General features: G+C 40.9%; 1 protein-coding gene across 1 annotated transcript in view; it reads right to left on the bottom strand.

The window, feature by feature from the left end:
* The window catches only part of GALNTL6 (polypeptide N-acetylgalactosaminyltransferase like 6), a 1396075-nt gene that overhangs the window by 385593 nt on the left and 988581 nt on the right, over nucleotides 1-21901 (bottom strand). The window lies entirely within an intron of this gene.

The following is a 21901-nucleotide window of genomic DNA, read 5'->3' as shown; positions in this document are numbered from 1 at the left end:
TTTTGTTTTCGAAAATCGTCTATTTGTATGTCCAGTATGTCTATATTTATACCATATTCTCGTCCACATATTCGTCCAAGTAACAAACGCCCAAAATAAGACTTTTTGGATATGGGAAGGACCAGCAATGTGATGGGCTGGCCACCCAGACAGAGCAAGAGAGCAGTGTGGCACCTTACAGGGCACTGCTGTGAACTTCACAAAAAGGGTGTCAAATAAACATCTCACCAGAACTCTCTTATAGGTCATGGTGAGCTCACCAAAACACCCCCAAAACCTGCTATACCCACCTGTCTCCCACCCCAATAGCCCTTATGGCTGTAGGTGACACCTATATGGGGGGGGGTTCGGTGGACTCACATTTTTCACCATGAATGCAGAGGTTAGAGTGGCTTATTGGCTTGGGTCCTCCTCTCTATGGTTCACTAGCCCACCCCCCTAGACTACTTAATCCATCTCTGTACAGCTCTTCTAGGCTTTCCTATGCCAGGTACTGATGTTCTGGAGGCAGGTATGTTCATCTTTATTCTGATTTTTATGTCTGTATAGGGTGGGGTCATTAATCACTGGGGGAGTGTGTAGAAGTCCGTACTTTGTGTCTGCAGTGGTTATCTGGGCACTTTGGATATCTTCTGGGCACTTAGACCTGTATTTAGATGGCCTGTCACAACGTATAAGTTCCATCTAGGCAGTCTTATCAAACTTTTAATTATCCCTGCAGTATGACTAAGTCTAGGTCGGTCCACATCCCACCCTAACCACTCCTTCAAAAACACCTCTTTCAACTCTGGGCACACAGCGAGATTCAGAGGCCTAAAAAGTCTCTGGATACATCTAAAGACCTGATTCGATTATCGGCACTTGGATGACCTGTCTTTTAGGTCATCCAAGTGCTGACTTGGGCAGGTTTTTAGATTTATTTTTCTTTCAATTATGAGCCCCATAATCAATAAAACAATCACACATATTAAAAACATATGGATAATACTAACATATTCTAACATCACAATAAAATACTGCATATCCTTAACCAATACATACTGCATATCATTAAGCATTACTTTTCAGCCATCCAAGCAGATAGATGTTTATGTAAACAGATATATTTTCAAAAGTTTTTTAAACTGTTATAAATTTTCAACCATTCGTAAGAGTCCAGATATATTTTTTCCAAAATTTCACCCCTGCTATTGAAATAGCTGTAGGCATGGTACCAGCCTATCTTATTTACTGTACTCAGTGAGTCTGCCTGTAGAGAGACACATCATCAGTTCAGATCTCAAAGACCATAACTTATGATAAATATCAAGGGATACTCTGAGTGATTGTCCAGCTTCACAGGCAACCACTACAGCGGAGTGAGGATTGGGTAAGGAACTAATTAAATAGAAGATGACAGTGGGCAGTGGAAAATGGACATCACTTAGAGGAAAGAATGTTACCAGTAATGTGCCATAATTCTGGAGACCACATCATCATAAAGATATAAACAGGATTGCATCGGTCCAGAAAATGGATACTAAAATGGTCAATGGTCAATGGATCTCCCACCTTCTGCTGAAAACCTAGCCAACTATTTCACCACAAAAATTCATAAACCGAAAACATCTCTTGCAGCTATAAGCACAGACTTACCGATCAATTTATCTGCTCCAGGTAACGAAAGCTCAACTGCTGACATGATCTGGAACCACTTCGAAAACCCAGATTGGAACCAATTCCTCAAGCTTTACTCTAAATATACAAGATCTAACTGCCTACTAGACAACTGCCCCCCAACTATCATGAAAACAGCCCCCTTACCATTCAAAGCTGAACTTTTCAACTGGGTCTCTCTTTGTCTGTCCACTGGCCACTTCCCATTGGAACTCAGTTACATTCTTGTAACTCCTATAATCAAAAACTCCAAGGAACCAATCTCTTCGGCTGCTAACTACAGACCCATCGCCAACATACCTCTCTTCCTTAAACTAATGGAAGGCCTAATCAACCTTGATCTCATGAAATATTTAGAGAAGTTTAACATTCTACATGACTCTCAGTCAGGATTCCGCATAAATTACATTACATAAACAGTCTTAGCTTCGCTGACTGATCACCTCTTCCATCTGTTCTCCCTGGGAAAAAGCGCACTGGTACTTCAGTTCGACTTGAGCAGTGCCTTTGATCTTGTTGACCATGACATCCTGCTCAGATGCCTCGACTCCATTGGCATCTCCAGACAAGTACTAACCTGGTTCACTGGCTTCCTAATAAACCATTCATACCAGGTCCACAGCGACGGAACCTTTTCCCAATCTTGGTGTAACCCCTGTGGAGTTCCACAGGGCTCCCCCCTCTCTCTTTCTCTGTTCAACATCTACATGGCATCACTGGGACACATGTTATCTGATTCAAAACTGAAATTGTACATATATGCCGATGACATTATAATTATCATTCCCATAACCTCACTGTCACAAGAGACAGAACAACTCACCTCATCAGTTCTCACGAAGGTAGAACAATGGACTTCACAATTCAAACTAAAATTGAACCCAGAAAAAAACAAGTTTAAACGGACTAACCTACCCAATCAATTATACCATCAAAATCCTTAGAGTCACCCTGGACCGATGCCTGACTTTTGAAGACCATACTAATGCACAGGTTAAAAAATGCTTTAGCACCCTCTGGAAGCTTCGTACCATCAACACTACTTTGACTTCCTCTCTTTTCGATTGCTGGTTCAATCTCTAATCTTGAGCACCTTGGACTACTGCAATATCATATACTTGGGATCCTTTAAGAAAACCATCAAACGTCTGAGAATCATTCAGAATACTGCCGTCCGCCTCATCTATGGTCTTAAAAAACCCAATCATATAAGCCCGTATGACAGAAAACTACACTGGTTGTCAATGGAGGCAAGGGTCATCTTCAAGTTTGCTTGCCTCTGCTTTAAAACCAGAACAGGTTCTTCCCCAATCTACCTGTCACACCATTTTGCATTTCCAGGTACTACTTGCACACGTAATGTTCAGCTGTTTTCCTTCCCCTCCCTGAAAGGCTGTACCTACAAGAGATTCCTTGATAGAACATTGTCATTCCAAGCAGGCAAATGGAACAAAGGTCTAACCACCCTCATCTCCAATTCCCCTCCTACCAATTCTTCAGAAAATCAATAAAAACATACCTCTTCGATAAATTTCTCTGACCCCTCCCACTTCATTGTACCTCTGTAGTTCTTACAGTAGCACCCAACCACTCTAGACTTACTAATGTAATCCAAAATTCTTTCTCTGTAACTTCGCTGTCTGTGTACAGTCTCTTCCTCTGTAAACCATTTTGAACTGCTTGTGGTATAGCGGTATACAAAAATAAAGTTATTATTATTATAAAGCATAAGGGGGACAGACTCAAAGATCTCAATATGTATATTTTGGAGGAAAGGTGGGAGAGAGGAGATATGATACAGATGTTTAATACCTACATGAAGCAAGTCTTTTTCAGTTGAAAGGAAACTTTGGAATGAGGGAGCCTAGGATGAAGGTGAAAGGGGATAGACTCGGAAGTAACTTCAGCAAATACTTTTTCATGGAAAGGATGGTGAATGAGTGGAATGGCCTCTTGGTGGAGGTGGTAGAGACAAAAAGTGTATCTGAATTCAAGAAAGCTGGAGACAAGTACATTACAGGAGAGGAAGAGATAGTAGACGGCGTGGTTAGACAGACTAGATACTATTTATTGGGATTTATTAACCTTCTTTATGAAGAGAATCACCCAAGGTGGTGTACAGTACAGCAGGCCATATGATCTTTATTTACCTTCATTTTTCTTTGATTTCTGTATCTATAGTTTGTTTCTACGTATTGAGGATAGCTAATCTGCTCTACCTGCTGAGATTCAAGCTGATTCAATCTAGTGCTAAACCCCCCAGGGACAGGGACCTTAAATCATCAGTGAAAGTTATAACTAGAGTGAATTGCCCTAAAGCCTATGTTAGGATATGTTTCAGATAAATGAACCTGAACTCTATGTCCTCCATGCTACTTGCAACTGCAGGCTTGAATCCAGTAGAAGTTTTGAGAGGCATATGTTTTAAAAATAGTCTGCTGTGTACCAGTTTTGGGTTTTTTTTTGCCTAAAAGGCATACTTATAATATTAACAGAGGAGCCAGCTTCCAGAACATATGCATTTATTTTGTCCATCTGTACTAGGCGATACCCCTCCCCCCCAAATTCATGGGCAGAAAAAGACTTATTTATTACATATTTATTTTCACTAAGGGATCCTTTCACTAAACTGCATTAAGCACTAATGCACACTTAGGGCTCCTTTTACTAAGGTGCGCTAGCATTTTTAGCGCACACAGGAAATTACCGTGGGCTACACCGCGCACTACGCTTTTAGTACTAACGCCAGCTCAATGCTGGCGTTAAGGTCTAGCACGCGCGGCAATGTAGCATGCGCTATTCCGCGCGTTAAAGCCCTAACGCGGCTTAGTATGGAAGAAATGACCTAATGCAGGATGCGGTGAAGGGCCCTATTAATGTGTTTTTTGGGGTATGTCAGGGGCAGAGAATGACAACGCCAACAAAGAAACTCTCCCCACATCACACTAGCAGGGGCAGCTCACAACTGCACAGATAGCACCCAAAATCATAATCTAAAACATCGCAATAGAACACACCTACAGTTATTAATTTGTAAAAGGAGAAATCAGTACAAGAGTGTGCTCTCCACACACTTATAGTACTTCAGTATATGACAAATGTGAGCCTACAAGACCCTACTTATCACATCACTTCACATCATCTGTCTCCTTTAATTTTTTTTCTTTTTTTATATGTGAAGAAAAATTCATAAAAGGTGCACTGTTCAGCTGTGAGCTGCCACTGCAAGTGAAAATAGCTGCTCACAAATTAAAACCTTAGCTTACGCTGACGATTTACTGATATTTCTTTCAAAACCAATCTCTTCCATTCCCGTTCTTCTCCAAATAGTGTCTGACTTTTCACATTGTTCCGGTTATCGTATAAACTGGGACAAATCTGAGGTTATGCCTCTTAATGACTCTACTTCACTGGCTGATTGTGGTCCTATCTCATTCCGATGGGCCAGCTCTTCCCTAAAATATCTCGGTATTCAGTTCCATCATGATATTGATACCATGATGTCTATCAATCTAGCGGCTTTAACAACCAAGATCGACGCATTGGTGAAGAGATGGTCCCCTCTTTCTTTGTTGTGGTGGGGACGTCTTGAGGCTATCAAGATGACTATCACACCGACTGTCAACTACTATCTTTCCATGCTCCCTAGATTTGCCCCCAAGGAGTTCTATAAATCTATTGATAGGACGCTTTCAGCTTACCTTTGGTGTAAGAAACCACCTCGTATCTCCCTTAAAATTCTCAAAGCCTCTAAAGAAAATGGGGGCATGGGATTTCCGGATTTTTTTCTTTATCATATTGCCTCGTTTCTGCGATATAGCTCACTTTGGACGTCAGATCCTAATCTCTCTAACGAATTGGCCGCCTGGTTTAGAATCGAACAGCATCTTGTCCATCCGATTCCATTATCTAACTTATCTTGTCTTTCTACTTCCTCATTACCATGTAAATCTACCATCATACATACCACTCTCCAAGCGATTCAACATTTTGATCGTATTTCCGGATCTGATAGACGCAACACGAAAAGCTCTCCTCTTTGGTACAACCCTTCTTTTTGTATTGGTAATTGCCCTATTCACTGGAGTTCATGGATTAATAAAGGGATATGGTCTTTAAATCAACTTATTGACCATGGTAAACTTCTCACATTTGCTCAACTCATAGACAGGTTTAACCTGCCTACAACAGAATGCTATCATTGGATTCAACTCTCTCATTGTCTACATAAATGTTCACCATCCATATTTTCATATGATCATACCTCACCCTTCCAAATTTCATCGAACTTAGCACTAAATCTCGGTCATACCACATCCCTTTTTTATAAAGAACTCAGATCACATTTGTACCCTAGATCCAAGAGATCCACGGATGTATGGTTTCCCTACTCCACTTGGCGAGGTTCTGATCAGGACTGGGACCATTATTTCAGCAAAATAATTCGGCCAACTGCCTCTGCAAGTTTATCTCAGTCGCTATACTTCCTTGCTTACAAAGTTTTTTGGACTCCCAACAAGATGTATATAGCTGGCATTAGGGACTCCAATAGGTGCTGGCATTGTGCTTCGGAATTAGGGGACCTCCATCATATGATTTACGCATGTTCTATCCTTCAGGACTTTTGGTCGCAAGTATGGCGTCTTATTCAACACATTCTTCCTATTTCATCTGGGTTCTCCTTTGATATTTTGCTTTATAGAGCATTAGCTGTGTCGGATCCCCTTTCCACCAGTCAACAAGCTCTTCTCAATATCTTAATCGCTTTAACCATTCAAATGATTCTATATAACTGGAAATCCGCAGATTTGCTTAATGTTGTTTTCTGGTGGAACACAGTTCTCATGATTCACTCTTATGAACTAAAAGCTGCTGAATATACAAATTGTTTGCAGCGTGTCTCCAAGATTTGGGATCCTATCCGACACTACTCTCCTTAACCATTGTCTTTCCTCTATTTTCTTTTGATCTTGTTCAATTCACCTTTCTCTCTTCTTTTCTTCTCTAACCATTATCGTAGACTGGCATGGGATGTCCACCCTGTATCTCTCCTTCATCTCCTTCTGTTCCTTACTTAATATCCTTCACTCATTACTACTTCAATGTGGCCCTCCTTTTCCCTTTTCCATTTTCTACCAGATCTACTTCTTTCTCTTCTCCTTCTATTATTCTTCCTCCTCTCTATCGCTCTCCTCTCCAGGTTTCTCAGTGGGTTCTATTGAACCTCCAGGTTTTCTTATGTTTTCTCTCTTTTGCAATGAAAATACTAACATCATATCATATGTATTCTGTATTATGCATTCTCCTGTTACCTGGTTGATTCAGTTGAATCTCATTGCTCATTTGTTCATTACCTGTTTTTTTCTCCTTTTGTACCTATATTTTGGTTACTTAAAATTCAATAAATATATTTGAAATCGAAAATAGCTGCTCAATCGGATGCAAAATGCACTCAAACACTGCAGTATTTTAATTCATGAAAACTTATCGTATTGAACATACTGAGTAGACTCCAGCTGAGTAGACTCCAGCACTTTCAAGAATGCTGTCCGACGAGGGACCCTGGTTCGCTAATCTCTTCAGGGACCAAATGGTGTCTACTCTCTATAATCATAACTCCTGCAATTTAAGGCTTATAATGGATTTTCTGGTTTTTGTTTAGGGGCAGAGAATGGGCATGCAAACGCTATTCGGCTAGTGCTGACACTAGCATAACTGAATAATGCTGACTTAACTTGGGAGCCCTTAGCACCTCCTACATAGGAGGCAATAGGGGCTTCTTCTACATAGGAGGCAGTAGGGGCTTCCACTATGTAGGAGGTGGTAGGGGCTTCCACTATATAGCAGGTGGTAAGAGCTTTCTGTACATTGGAGATGGTGAGGACTCCAGCATTACATTTTGTGAGTGACTGCATGTTAATGCTAGTCTCCAATACTTCACCCAACCTTCACAATATCCAACATCCCTCTCTACAAAATTACAAGTTGTTCCACATGCTCTCATATATTTCAAACCTGGCAAAATGTGGCCTCAGGTACACCTCGTCCACCCTTAGTAATGTTCAATAGAGGTAGGGATACTTGTGTTTTTATTTCTCATTGGACATAATGGCTCTGGGGAATCCTTGATAAAGCAAATTGTTGCGAAACATGTCGGATCATGTAACCCAGTAGCATACTAAGCTAAGTATACAATTTATTTGAATATGTTTAAATAGAATAATCTCAAGGAAACTTCTAAAACTTCTAAAAAGATTATGGTGGATAAAAAAGTGAAAAAGTAAAAAAAAAAAAAGTTTACCTAAATAACTGCAATAAAAGAATGTGGGCCAATGAGGAATAAAAACACCGGTATCCCTACTAGAGAGTAGCGCGGGGACAGAAATCCCACCCATCCCCGCCCGTCCTCATCAGGATCCTCTCCGTCCCCACCCGTCCCCGCCAGATCCTCTCCGTCCCCACCCGTCCCCGTCAGGATCCTCTCATCCTCTCCGTCCCCACCCATCCCCGCAAGGAATTACCTCCATCCCCGCCCGTCCCCATAAAATGCAGCAATTACTTCTGACAGGATCATCAATTCCACAGTTTCTTTTGCTGTTTTCCTTGTGGAATCTCTTTGGTGGAACCCTTTTTTTGTTTTCTGTTCAGGTAATTAACTTATAAACCCCCTCTTTTACTAAGGCTGACGTGTCCATTATATTATATGGATGAACCCTTCTTCCAAAGCCTTCCATCCCCGTGGGAGTCCCGTTGGCTAGAGGGGGGTCCCCGTGGGAGTCCCGTGGGCCAGAAGGGGGTCCCCGTGGGAGTCCTGTGGGTTATGGGGGGATTCCCGAGGGACCCCCGCGGTACCCGTGGGATTCCCGCGATCCCTGTTCCCATGCAGACCTCTAATCCCTACCTCTATTGAACATTACTAAGGGTGGAGGATATGTACCTGAGGCCACATTTTGCCAGATTTGAAATATATGAGAGCATGTGGAACAACTTGTAATTTTGTGGAGAGGGATGTTGGATATTGTAGAGGTTGGGTGAAGTACTGGAGACTTGTGTTGTATAACTTCCAACCATTAATGAAACTGAGTTAAATAGTGCCATCTTTAGTGTGAATGCATGTTAATGCTAACATTAACGCATATCCAGAAAAAGATATAATTGAAAAGGCCAAATTTATGGTAGCTCCTGGGATTAGCACGCAGAATAGTTCAGTGTTGAGATGCACTATGACCATTTACTAGTGCAACTTAGGGCTCCTTTTACAAAGGTGTGCTAGCATTTTTAGCGCACGCACAAGATTAGTGCGCGCTATAGCCAAAAAACTACCGCCTGCTTAAAAGAAGGCAGTAGCGGCTAGTGTGTGCGGCATTTTAGCGCACGTTAAGCACGCACTTAAACCGCTAGCGTACCTTTGTAAAAGGAGCCCTTAGTAAAATGGCCTCTAAGAGTTTTAATAATCACTAACATGTGCTGCTTCTTTCTATCCTGTAAGCATTTCTTTGTTCCTTCTGCATATTTTCCTAAATGATTCATGAAGTATAAACTAGTGGGTCATTATTCAGTTGGTGGCGATGAACATGTTTAAAAAAATCTGACCTATACTGGCTAAGTTTCTCCTGGATATTCATAACTGGGTTGCATCCGAGCACTGGCATTTTACTAAGCTGCGTGAAGGGCTAATGGGCTAAAGATTTGCTGTAAAACGTATTAAAGTGTTTTGTGGAAACCTACCTGTCAGCTTGTGCAAATTGAGCACTATTTATTTTTGGATGAGGGCATCTCATGGGCAAAGAATTTGCGTGGAAGTGTTACCCAGCTGGTGCATTCACATAAGTGTCAGATAATGCAGGCATATGGCAGGAGCACTGAGCACCTGATAGACAGGAGGTGGTAAGTGTTCCCACTGCAATATTTTTGCATGTCTCACATGATAACTGAAAAATTTGTGCTGATCCTGCAAAAATAAAAAAAAATTAAAAATTAAAAATCCCATTTTTGGGCCACATTAGAAATGGAATTAACATATAGGAAAGTCCCATGTTAAAATGTGCTAAGCTCATTTTTTAATGCTTTTTTGTAAAAGTACCTGTTTATGCATACCAGCATGATCTTCAAAAATAAATTCTTCAAAGATACTTCTATAATACTGGTCCAGTAGTTAAGGTTCCAATATGATTTTTTTTTTTTTTTTTACACAGTATATAAATCTAAGATTTAGATTAGATTAGACCTCTCATCTGTTTTCTTTTCCTACATTCATTGATAATTTTCTTTCTCTCTCCTCTCTTTGTTTGTTTCCCTCCACTCCTCATTCATTGGAAATTGTGTGCAAACACCATTACACCTCTGTATCTGAAAAACACTAGGGTCATAACCCTAAGAATATTGTGGAGGATGAAGAGGATGTGAACTTTCAGAGCATTCCAGAGTTGAATGCAAGAAAACTGAAGAGCAGTAAAGGAGAAAAAACATAAGAATACAAGCAGGAGTTGTGCTAAACAATTATTTTGTATAATACAGTGTAATCTCATTATAACAGACTTGCTTATAACATAACATAACTTTATTCTTCTATACCGCCATAACCAAACAATTTCTAGCCGGTTTACACAAAAGAAGGCTGGACAATCAACGAAATACAAATGGTTAAAAATACAAGTTTCTTAAATATACTCAGTATAGAGTTTTACTAACAACGGAACCTAACTTATAGCGGACGAGGTCCGCTGGTCCTGGCTGTGTGCCATTATAAACATACAGAAAATCATCGGATATAGTGAACTCGCATATAATGGACTTTTGGATATAACGGACAACTATTTTGGTCCCGAGAGCCACTTTTAGCTGTAATTTTCTTCAGCTATAACGGACATGCAGGCTCCGCCTACAAGGCGCATGGCATGCTGGTGATATAGTATCAAAATGCAGCCCAGAAGAAAACAACAGAGTATTTTTCTTTCCAGTACAGTACGACATAATGCTTTAGAACATCTTTTAGTGTTCTGGTTTTGCAATCATTTCATGCCATACCAATGTTTTGTTGAGTTTTGGTCTTGATGTTGCTGATGTGGTTGTGCAGTGACTCTTGTTCATTGATTGAACGTTGTTTCAAGTTGACCTAAATAAAGTTTTTTAAAAATGCAACTCTGGATATAATGGACCATTTTTCCAGGTCCCATGAAGTCCGTTATAATGAGATTATACTGTATATGAGAGGCAGAGCACTCTCAAGTGCCTGTCTCAATTCTATATGCCCGTAAGTCTGACTTCTGTGGTAAGTAAATTAATGGCAACTCTTTTAAAACAGCAAATAGTTAAGTTTCTTGAATTCAGTGGAGGACCTGAGACAACATCGATTCACTAGCGGCAGGTCTTGTCAGACAAATCTGATCAATTTCTTTGACTGGGTGACCAGGGAATTGGATAGTGGGAGTGCTAGATGTGGTGTATTTAGATTTTAGCAAATCCTTTGACAGTGTTCTAAACAAGCGTCTAATAAATAAACTGAGTGCACTTGGGATGGGCCCAAATTGACAGACCAGGTCAGGAAAGCAACAGAGAGTAATGGTTATAAGAACATAAGAACATAAGAAGTGCCGCTGCTGGGTCAGACCCGGGATCCATCATGCCCAGCAGTCTGCTTACGCGGCAGCCCTTTGGTCAAAGACCAGCACCCTAACTGAGACTAGCCCTACCAGTGCACGTTCCTATTCAGCAGGAACTTGTCTAATTTTGTCTTAAATCTCTTGAGGGTGTTTTCCCCTATGACAGACTCTGGAAGAGCATTCCAGTTTTCCACCACTCTCTGGGTGAAAAAGAACTTCCTTACATTCAAACGGAATCTATCCTCTTTCAATTTTAGAGAGTGCCCTCTCGTTCTCCCTACCTTGGAGAGTGTGAACAACCTGTCCTTATCTACTAAGCCTATCCCCTTCAGTACCTTGAATTTTTCGATCATGTCCCCTCTCAATCTCTTCTGTTCAATGAAGATCACTCTGAGGGAAGGGATGTTAGCAGTTGTGTGCCTCAAGGGGCCTGTTCTTTTAAACATTTTTGTAAGTGACATTGCCGAAGGGCTGTTTGGTATGATTTGTCTCTTTGTAGATGATATCAAAATCTGCAATAGAATAGTCACCCCTGGTGGTGTGGATAATATAAGGAAGGACCTAGTGAGGCTTGAGGAATGGTCTGAAATTTGGCAGTTAAGAAATGCAAGGGCATGCATTTGGGCTGCCAAAATCTGAGGCAATGGTACAGTTTAGTGGGTGAAGAACTTTTGTGCATGAACGAGGAGAAGAACCTGGGTGTGATAGTATGTGTTGATCTTAAGGTGGTAAACAGCTTGAAAAAGCAATGGCAAAAGCTAAAAGGATGCTAGGGTGAATAGGGAGAGGAATGGCCAGTAAGAAAAGGAGGTATTGATGCTCTTGTATAAGACTGGTGAGACTTCATTTAGAATATTGTATACAATCCTGGAGACCACACCTTCAGAAAGATATAAACAGGATGGAGTCAGTCCAGAATAGGAGTAGGCAATTCTGGTCCTCGAAAGTAGAGAATGACATGGGGAAAAAATTTGTTCCCGTCACTGCCCCATGCCCGCGACCACCGTCCCTGTCACTGCCCCGTCCCTGCGACCACTGCCCCGCCCCATCCCTGTTCCCACAACTACTGTCCCCGCCCCATCCCCATGACTACTGTCCCTGCCCTGTCCCAGTCCACGCAGTATCCATACAAGCCTCAGTACTGCAATATTTAGCTTATTCCTTCCTTATAAATCAAAGTTCTGGCTGCTGAACTAGAAAAAGAGATGTTCAACTGGCAGGGCTTTGTTTATAAATTTTTATCAACACAACTAATATACTATTTTATCCTAGAGCAAAAAAAAAAAAAAAAAACCAAAGGAAATAAATAAATAGAATTTTTTTTTCTATCTTTGTTGTCTGGTTTCTGCTTTCCTCATCTTCTCATTCAATTCCTTCCATCCACTGTCTGTCTTCTCTCAGCATCTTCCATTTGCTCTATTACTGTGCCTCTCCCTTCACCCCCCCCAATTGGTCTGACACCCATCTTCTTCCCTCCGCTGCCCCTATAGTCTGGCATTTCTGTCTTCTTCCCTTCCAGCGTCTTGTCCCCACTCTCTGTTTGCCATTTCCCTTCAGCTTCTTCTCCCCACTCTCTGTTCCCCATTTCCCTTCAGTGTCTTCTCCCCACTCTGTCTTCCCCAATCCCCATTTCCCTTCAGCATCTTCTCCCCACTCTGTATTCCCTATTTCCCTTCAGTGTCTTCTCCCCACTCTGTATTCCCCATTTCCCTTCAGCGTCTTCTCCCCACTCTGTCTTCCCCATTTCCCTTCAGCGTCTTCTCCCCACTCTGTCTTCCTCATTTTTTCCCTTCAGCATCTTCTCCCCACTCTGCCTTCCCCATTTTTTCCCTTCAGCGTCTTCTCCCCACTCTGTCATCCCGATTTCCCTTCAACGTCTTCTTTCCACTCTGTCTTCCCCTTCAGCATCTTCCTCCCACCTCCACCACTCTTCTCTCTCGCCACCTCACTGCCCTTAAACACCCCTCACGCGGACCGAGAATCTCCTTCCCTCCCTCTTACCTTCGTGGCACGTTAGTAAAGTAACTTGTTGAAGCCGGCTGAGCCTGCCTACAGTCGCGTGTGAGTGGGCGGAAGCTTCTCCTGTGATGCAACTGGAAGTTGCGTCAGAGGAGAAGCTTCCACCCACACATATGCGACTGCAGGCAGGCTCGGCTGGCTTCAAGTTACTTTACTAATGTGCCGCGAAGGTAAGGGGGAGGGAGGGAGATAGATTTGGTAGGTAGGAAGGAGGGAGGGGCCACGCGTTATTGGTGACCATGCACATTCCCTCCCTTAACTGCAGGGACAAGGCCATTCACCGCTCCACGGGGTGGTGGATGGCTTTGTCCCTGTGCCCACAGTGAGCACTTTTCCCCCTCCACCTTTTTGGCGGGTTAGCTGCGGCTACCCGCGGCTAGTCGCAGGTAACAGGCACCGTGTCATTCTCTTCTCGAAAGCCACAGGCAGGTCAGGTTTTCAGGATATCCACAATAAATGCAAGGAGGAAGTGCAGGCAAATCCATCTCATATATATTCATTGTGGATATTTGAAAACCAGACCTGCCTGTGGTTCTCGAGGACCGGAATTGCCTACCCCTGGTCCAGAGGAATGTTGCTAAAATGGTCTGTGTTCTATTTCATAAGGTTTACATCAAAAGATCTCAATATGTATATTTTGAGGAAACAAATCAACAAAACTATCCCAGTGATGTAACAAAGAATACAGAACTTCCACTATGGGATGTCAGATAGACCATACAGAGTGATATAACTCTTAGGCCTGTCAAGTCTTCACTCATCCCGATATTTTTTCATAATATATATTTTTTCTTATTATGCATTTTTCTTATTTTATACGAATAGAATAAGTTAAATATTTAAAATGACAGCTTTTTTATTTTTTTTTTTTTGTATATATTTGCTAGATCATATTGCACATGTTTTTCTCCAGTGTTCAAAAAACGTTCCCCTCTGCCAACACGTTTTGCCACTCTTTATCAAGGCTGGGAATAAAAAGTGGCGAAACGCGTTGGCAGAAGGAAGCGTTTTTTGAACGCTGGAGAAAAACATGTACAATATGATCTAACAAATATATACACACACACACAAAAAAAAAGCTGTCATTTTAAATATTTAACTTATTCTATTCGTATAAAATAAGAAAAATGCACAATAAGAAAAAAAAATATTATGACAAAATATCGGGATGAGTGAAGACTTGACAGGCCTAAGAGTTATATCACTCTATATGGTCAATCTAACATCCCATAGTGGAAGTTCTGTATTCTTTGTTACATCACTGGGATAGTTTTGTTGATTTGTTGATTTTGATTTTTGTACATTATTGAATACTTATTTTGAGGAAAGGCAGGATAGGGGAGTTTTGGCGAAGTCGGAATCAGCACGATGGCAGGAGGGAGTCGGGATCCCTCCTGCCATTTTTTTATGCGGTTTGGGGAGCACTGCTGGCAGGAGGGGTCAGCATCCCTCCTGCCATTTGTGGGTTGGGGGGGTGCGGGTTTGTCGGGGACAGTGTTTTTTTGACACATCTGCCCGTCTTTTATTCATTTTTTCTTTATGGTGGAATATATTTTGCGTGTGTAACACATGCAAAATATCTGTGCCGTGGAAAAAAATGAATAAAAATGACAGGCAGACCTGTCAAGAAACCGGCAGACCTGTCGGCAACACAGTTACTGATACATTCCATGTGAAAGAAGGTCTGTATTAGAAGCCTTCAACTTAAATACATGTCATTTGGATGTACCCTGTAGCTTTAGAGCACAACCAAGCATATGTGGAAACTCCCACTAAGGCTAAGCACATTCCCTGGCCTATCCTACATTCTGATGATTTGTCTAGCCAAGGAGGGAGTAAATTCCTTTGGGAGCTCACCTTCAATGCTTTTGGAATAGGTTTTTACCATCAGCCATGATTTTTGTGAACATCAATTTAAGGGGGTTCAGCTCCTGAGGAAGACAGCGAAACAGAGCTCTGTTGGACAAGGATAGACTTTCCTTTCAATGCAGATAAGTTGATACTTTTGATATTTTTGATACATTTTTCATTGTGCTGATACCGTCTAATTATATATAGTGACATAGAAAACTGAAGACAATTTTCTCCCGTTCAAAGAGGGGATACCATGTATATATGGTTTTATTAGTTTTGGGATGGTAATTTTTCACTTATAACTATCATTAAAAAGGAACAGACATTATGATGTACGGGGCGGACTCATTTTAGATTATAGGGCTTGTACCCATACGAGTCGTCAAAAGTACAATTTCAACCTCCAAGCTCTTTCCATTAGTTTACAAATTAAGTGTAAAGTTGCTAATTTGTGTAAAAAGGCCAAAAATAGGGTATTTTCAGCCTGCTTTTACAGAAAAATACCTTTCAGAAACTCTTTCAAATCAGTCTCATTAGAAAGAGCATATTTCAAACCCCCTAGAAAAGTGGGCTTCATTTTTCAACGCAGGTTAACAATGCCCGAAAAAGGGGGACAAAGTTGGGAGATGTCACCATGGCAACAGCCTACGTTTCAACTTACAATTATGTCACTTTTCACACTGTTTTTCCCTGTTTATTTTTACTCAAGCTTTGGGTACAATTATAGTGTTCTTAATTAATGATTATTCCTAACTAGAAATTGAGGTGATAATTTTGTTGCATGCAGATCACAAATTACAACTTGTTTTCTTTTTCAGATCCACATTATTATTAATTCAGTTTAAAATGGATGCCAACGAATCGACTAATAATAATCCTTTTCTGCCAGACTGTGCCATTGGGCAAAAATTGTTGTCAAAGTGTCATGACGGCACATTTTATTCTAAAAAATGTGGGCTCATTTTTTTACATAATTTGTCAACCGATGAAAAATTGCTTATCACTCGGCGCTCTGAAGTTGAACTGATGGATAAAGACCAAATCTGCCTCCACCACAAAGCAAAGTATCTCGACAAATACGAATTAAAGCAAACATCGTGTTGTAATCCATTTGAAAAGAAAAATCACATTGTTCAAAGTGGATTGTTAAAAGTCGATCTTGCCATGTCTAATGATTTTAGAAAAGTGGCAAAAATAAATATCAAGCTAGGTCAGAAACTTTGCAGTAGGTGCAAAGCCCAATACGTTTCAATGAGTGAAGCTACTGCAGCATCTTCATCTTCAGACGATTTTGATATCAGCATCTCCGATGCAGTTGATCAAAGCTTGACTGCTTTAGGAATCTCTCCATTGAAAATTTGAAGGTTAGCTAGTAGAGATAAAGCCGGCTATGTGTTACGAAAAATTGAACGTGTGCAGAATGTGATAGCCAAGAAGATTACATCTGCTGCTGGAGTTTCAGCTGAAGAAGTTGGGCCGTCTCGTCAGTCTGTAGAATGCAAGTTATGTGAAGATTACACTGACCTCATTGAAGAAATGAAAACGAAAATTGCAATATCCAACAGGTCAATGAAAGTTCAATTATTGATGATGGCCCCAAAAAGTTGGTCAATAAAGGAAACAGCAATGAAGTTTGGCGTTTCAGAGCGCATGGTCAGAACAGCCCAAAAAGTAAAGAAAGAGAAAGGCATTTGTTCTATACCTGATGCAAAAATTGGCAAGTCCCTTCCAACAGAAATTGCAAATAGACTTCAAGATTTTTACGAAGACGATGAATTCAGCAGAATATATCCTGGCAAAAAATATTGCATTTCAGTCCGCCTCAATGGTTTAAAAGTACAAAAGCAAAAGCGGCTGCTGTTGTGTAATTTAAAAGAGCTGTACGTGGCGTACTGTAACAAATACGGAACTGAAATTGGTTTTTCCAAATTTTGTGAGCTCAGGCCAAAGTGGTGTGTAACCGTTGGTGCATCAGGTGCACACTCCGTGTGTGTCTGCACGATACATCAAAATGTAAAGCTCATGCTACAAGGCGCCAATGTCAAAGAGAACTACAAAGTTCTTATGGAAAAAACTGTGTGCGACCTAAATGTCAAGGACTGTATGCTACAACGATGTCAAAACTGCCCTGGTGAAGAAGCACTAACAGCATACCTGGAAGAAATATTCAAGGATTTAGATCCAGAAGAATCAATAGAATTTAAGCAATGGGTTCACGCTGACCGTGAAACATTAGAAACAAGCGTACTAACCATGGACAACTTTATTGAAAGACTTGCAAGCAAGATTTGGAAGTTGACAAGCCACCATTTCATTTCAAAACATCAAAGTGAATATTTGAAGATGTTGAAGACAGGCTTAAAAGAAACGGAAATGATCGTTTTGATGGATTTCACTGAAAATTACTCATTTGTTGTACAGGATGCCGCCCAAGGCTTTCACTGGGAAAATTCACAAGCTACGGTACATCCTTTTGTTGCATATTACCTCAATGAAGTGGGCAAATTGCAAGTTGTAAACTGTTGCATTATTTCTGATCATATGCAACATGATACGATATCTGTACATGTGTTTATTCAAAAGTTGATCGAATTTTTGGTAACTCAAACAAACATTACCAAAATATACTACTTCAGTGACGGCTCAGCTGCACAATATAAAAACTACAAGAACTTTGTGAATTTGTGCAATCACAGAAATGATTTCAACATTGAGGCTGAATGGAATTTTTTTGGAACTAGCCACGGAAAATCACCCTGCGATGAAGTTGGTGGAACAACTAAACGACTGGCTGCCCGGGCTAGCCTCCAAAGACCATCAACGGATCAAATATTGACGCCAAAGGATCTATTTAACTTTTGTGACCACAATATACACGGAGTTAAATACATTTATGTTCCAAAAGAAGAAATTGAAGAAAGCAAAAAGTTTCAAGAAGAAAGATGGCATGAAAGCAGCACAGTAGCCGGTACCAGAGAGCACCACCAATTTGTACCAGTCGACTCAAACTCGGTTCGTGTCAGCAAAGTTTCAAATGACACAATAAATTTTGTTGCCAAAATTTCTGATACTGCCATTCCAAATTTGAAAGTGTCCGAAATCTTTCCTGGTTGCTACGTTGCCTGTACTTACGATAATCAATGGTGGATAGGCAACATTGTTGAAGTCTCAATTGAACAAAATGATACATTGATAAAATTTATGCATCCTCACAGTCCAGCTCATTCGTTTTATTGGCCAGAAAGGCAAGACGTTTGTTGGGTTCCAGAGCAACACCTCATCTGCATGCTTTGTGCCCCTTCAGTTACATCATCCGGCCGCCAATATCAATTTCCAGAAACTGCATTGAAGAAAGTGGCTCAAAAATTTAACAGAATGTTATAAAGATTGCTGGCAGTTAAAATCAAAGTGGACTTCACTTCGGCTTGGGAACCATATAAGATACCCAATTTAGGCTTGGGAACCTAGGATAAGACACCCTAATCATTGGCTTTGGAACCAGAAAGATACCAACAAAAGGCTTTGGAATCTTGACAAAGAAACCAAATGCGAGGCTTGGGAACCTGGACGAAGTGGTCCACCCGTGGCTGGTATTGCACAGCTATCGGGCGTGACCCCTATGGCGATGGGGTTGCCAGTTCAAACTCTTGAACTGGTAGTGACAATGTCACCATGGACCAACGCAATAGAGTAGTAGTAATACTACATCAATACAAAACTGTAACTTTAAAAATGACAGAACTATGTTGAAATAGAGGTTGTTGCCGTGGCAACGTCTCCCAACTTTGTCCCCCTTTTTCAGCCATTGTTAACCTGCGTTGAAAAATGAAGTCCACTTTTCTAGGGGGTTTGAAATATGCTCTTTCTAATGAGACTGATTTGAAAGAGTTTCTAAAAGGTATTTTTCTGTAAAAGCAGGCTGAAAATACCCTATTTTTGGCCTTTTTACACAAATTAGCAACTTTACACTTAATTTGTAAACTAATGGAAAGAGCTTGGAGGTTGAAATTGTACTTTTGAAGACAATGTTGTACTGAGACATTATGCGCCAAATTTTGCATTTATTACTCAATTATTGTGGGAGCTAAGTAATGTCAAACTTTGACTTTTCTGGAGCACTAATTTTTTCAGCCAAATTTACTGTAATTCAGTGCTCGGCAAAAATTGTTATTGGTAGCAATGAACAGAGCTCAAAAAGTTGTGCAGGGTAGCTAAGTTTCAGTTTTTTTGGAAACACAGCTAGGGAGATATTGTGTCTCAAAGTTGTCAGAAAGTCATTGTCGTACTGTATTTCATTGTGGTATGGGGTCAAACAAATGGCTATATCTCCACAAATATTCCACAGGCGAAACTAAAACTTTACCAAAGTTCGTTTGAGGCATGGTGGACTCTGCATATGAAGTTTCATCAAAATCTGTGATGGTCATGCAGGGCACTTTCCAAGAATCTGATCACTTGACATGGAATGACCCAATCTTTAGTTCCCCAGTACTGAGGTCTGTTCCCTATAAATTTCTAAGTTTGATTTGCATTCCCATATTGCATGGTATAAACCTCTTTGTAGTGGATTGTATATGGTGAGAGATTTTTTTACTCTCTCCATATTGATTGCCAAATTGTTGTTGATTTTTTTCCTAAAAGTTATTGGCAATCCTAGTTTTTGGTTTTGTTTTTTTTGCCTATCCACATCAGCTGGCTCTCCCTGGGTGTGCATGGTACACTGAAGACCTGCTCACAACTTGAAATCCTGAGACAGCTTCAGAAGTCCTCGGCAATCCCCGACTCACTTCTGTTCAGCCCAGAAATGCCTGTGCTTCCCGGGGAATGCTCTGGACCTCCAAACAGCCCTAGAAAGGCTGGGCAGCCCCCAGGTGATTTTTGAAATATTAACCCTTGGGTTAAAAATCACTGTTCCCTCTGAGTGGAAGTTCTCCACCTACAGTCCTGCCAGTTTTACTATCATATTTTCAATAGTGAGGGATAGGCAAGCTCTGCAGAACTCCTGAGAACCTGCCTATCCCTAGTGATTGAAAATACAATATTTAACCACCACCCCCCACTGGCAGCATTTCAATTGGAGGATTCCTGCTCAGCTCGGAGGGATCAGTGATTACAATACATTTGGAGTGGAGTGGCTGCAGGAAAGTGCAAAAGGATAAGGAGGTTGGGCCCAGTGCAGGAAGGAAGTTCTAGGAATTCTGGGAAATGTAGCTTAAAGAAGCAGGCAGATGCAGTCTAGTACAGGAAGAAAACCTTAGGAATATCAATGCCTAACTGGATAAGTCAGAAGTCTAGCTGCTAACCAGGAGCTGATCTTGGCTGGTTAAATTGTTTTGAATATTGGCCAATTAGGCAGCTTTCAAAATATTGTACAAAATGACATCACATTGCACTCATCTTCCTCCAGTTATAATTGAACTGGACTGTTCTGTAGGAAAGAGAAAGCAATGATACTGTGCAGTTTCAATTACCGGTATTTGACATAAGCAGGACTGACCTTGTCAGATAAGCATAAAGTCGAATAATATAGAAAACAATGGTAATCCCTTTAAAAATGCACAGAAAACATACTTTATGTATAAAGAACAGGAATCTGTATTTAAAATATTGTTCATAGGCACTAATCAGCAACATAAAAGGAAATGAAAAAGATTTGCAGAGAAGCATGGCCTCAGATCAAAAATGGTTCCCTCGCTGAAAAAGCAGGGACCCAGGTCTTAAAAATTTCTGGCATACTGGAAAGACATGGGGCTCCTTTTACTAAGCTGCGCTAGCGGTTTTAGTGCACACTTAGCACGCACTGCATTGCCATGCGCGCTAGATGCTAATGCCTCCATTGAGCTGGCATTAGTTTTTACACGTAGCGCGGGGGATAGCGCACACTAATCTGCAGCGCTCACTAAAAATGCTAGCACACCTTAGTAAAAGAGCCCATGGTCTCAGCTTGAAAACATGGATTCCTTGCAGCATGTGAAGTCGAAAAACAGGAAGAGAAGCCACGCGCGATGATATCACTGGGGGGGGGAGGGTCAAATATGCTGACTAGTCGGATGCGGGTCATGGGATGCTGTACTTTCCTAACAGAAATTTGAAAAAAATTGGGTAAAATAGTTCAAACACCATTGTAGGTGGGCAGAGGAACAGGGTGGGGGTGGAAAGAACTTATGGGGCGACATACAGATATGATGATCTCATGCAGCCAATTTCCCTGCAAGAAACTAGGTTAATCCACTGCTATTTGTGGACTCAAGAGAGCATTAATGCACAAACATGTAAATATATTAAACATTGATTAAAAAAAAAAAGAGCCAATTATACTGTCTAAAATCCCATCACTGCTGTCTTAGTTCCGGGGATACAAAATGCTTAACAAAGCAATAAATAAACAAACAAAAAAAAAAAACGAGTGGCAAAAAAGCATCAACCATTGATTTCATATTTGTCTCCTATGCAGCATGTTTGTTACCAAGCAACAATTCCTACATTTAGTAAGCCTGAATGCGTCTGTCAGAGCAGTGCTGCAATAATACTTAATATAACTTTATGATCCCTTTTGTTGCTCTTCCAGAGCTTGTGCAGCCATGGATTAGGGATAATTAGAAGTGGAGTGGAAGATTCTACAGGGCGGCTTGTGGAAATAAAACAGCAATCCCACATTTAATATGTCAATTATTGCCTCTGACAAGGGGATACAATTTTAATTGTGACTTGACCACATGAAGTACAATTATATAATCCAGGTACCTGCATTTACATGCTCCTTCCATTCA

Source organism: Geotrypetes seraphini, chromosome 1, assembly GCF_902459505.1.
Source record: "Geotrypetes seraphini chromosome 1, aGeoSer1.1, whole genome shotgun sequence".
Classification (NCBI taxonomy): Eukaryota; Metazoa; Chordata; class Amphibia; order Gymnophiona; family Dermophiidae; genus Geotrypetes; species Geotrypetes seraphini.
This window is presented reverse-complemented; position numbering and strand designations above follow the sequence as displayed.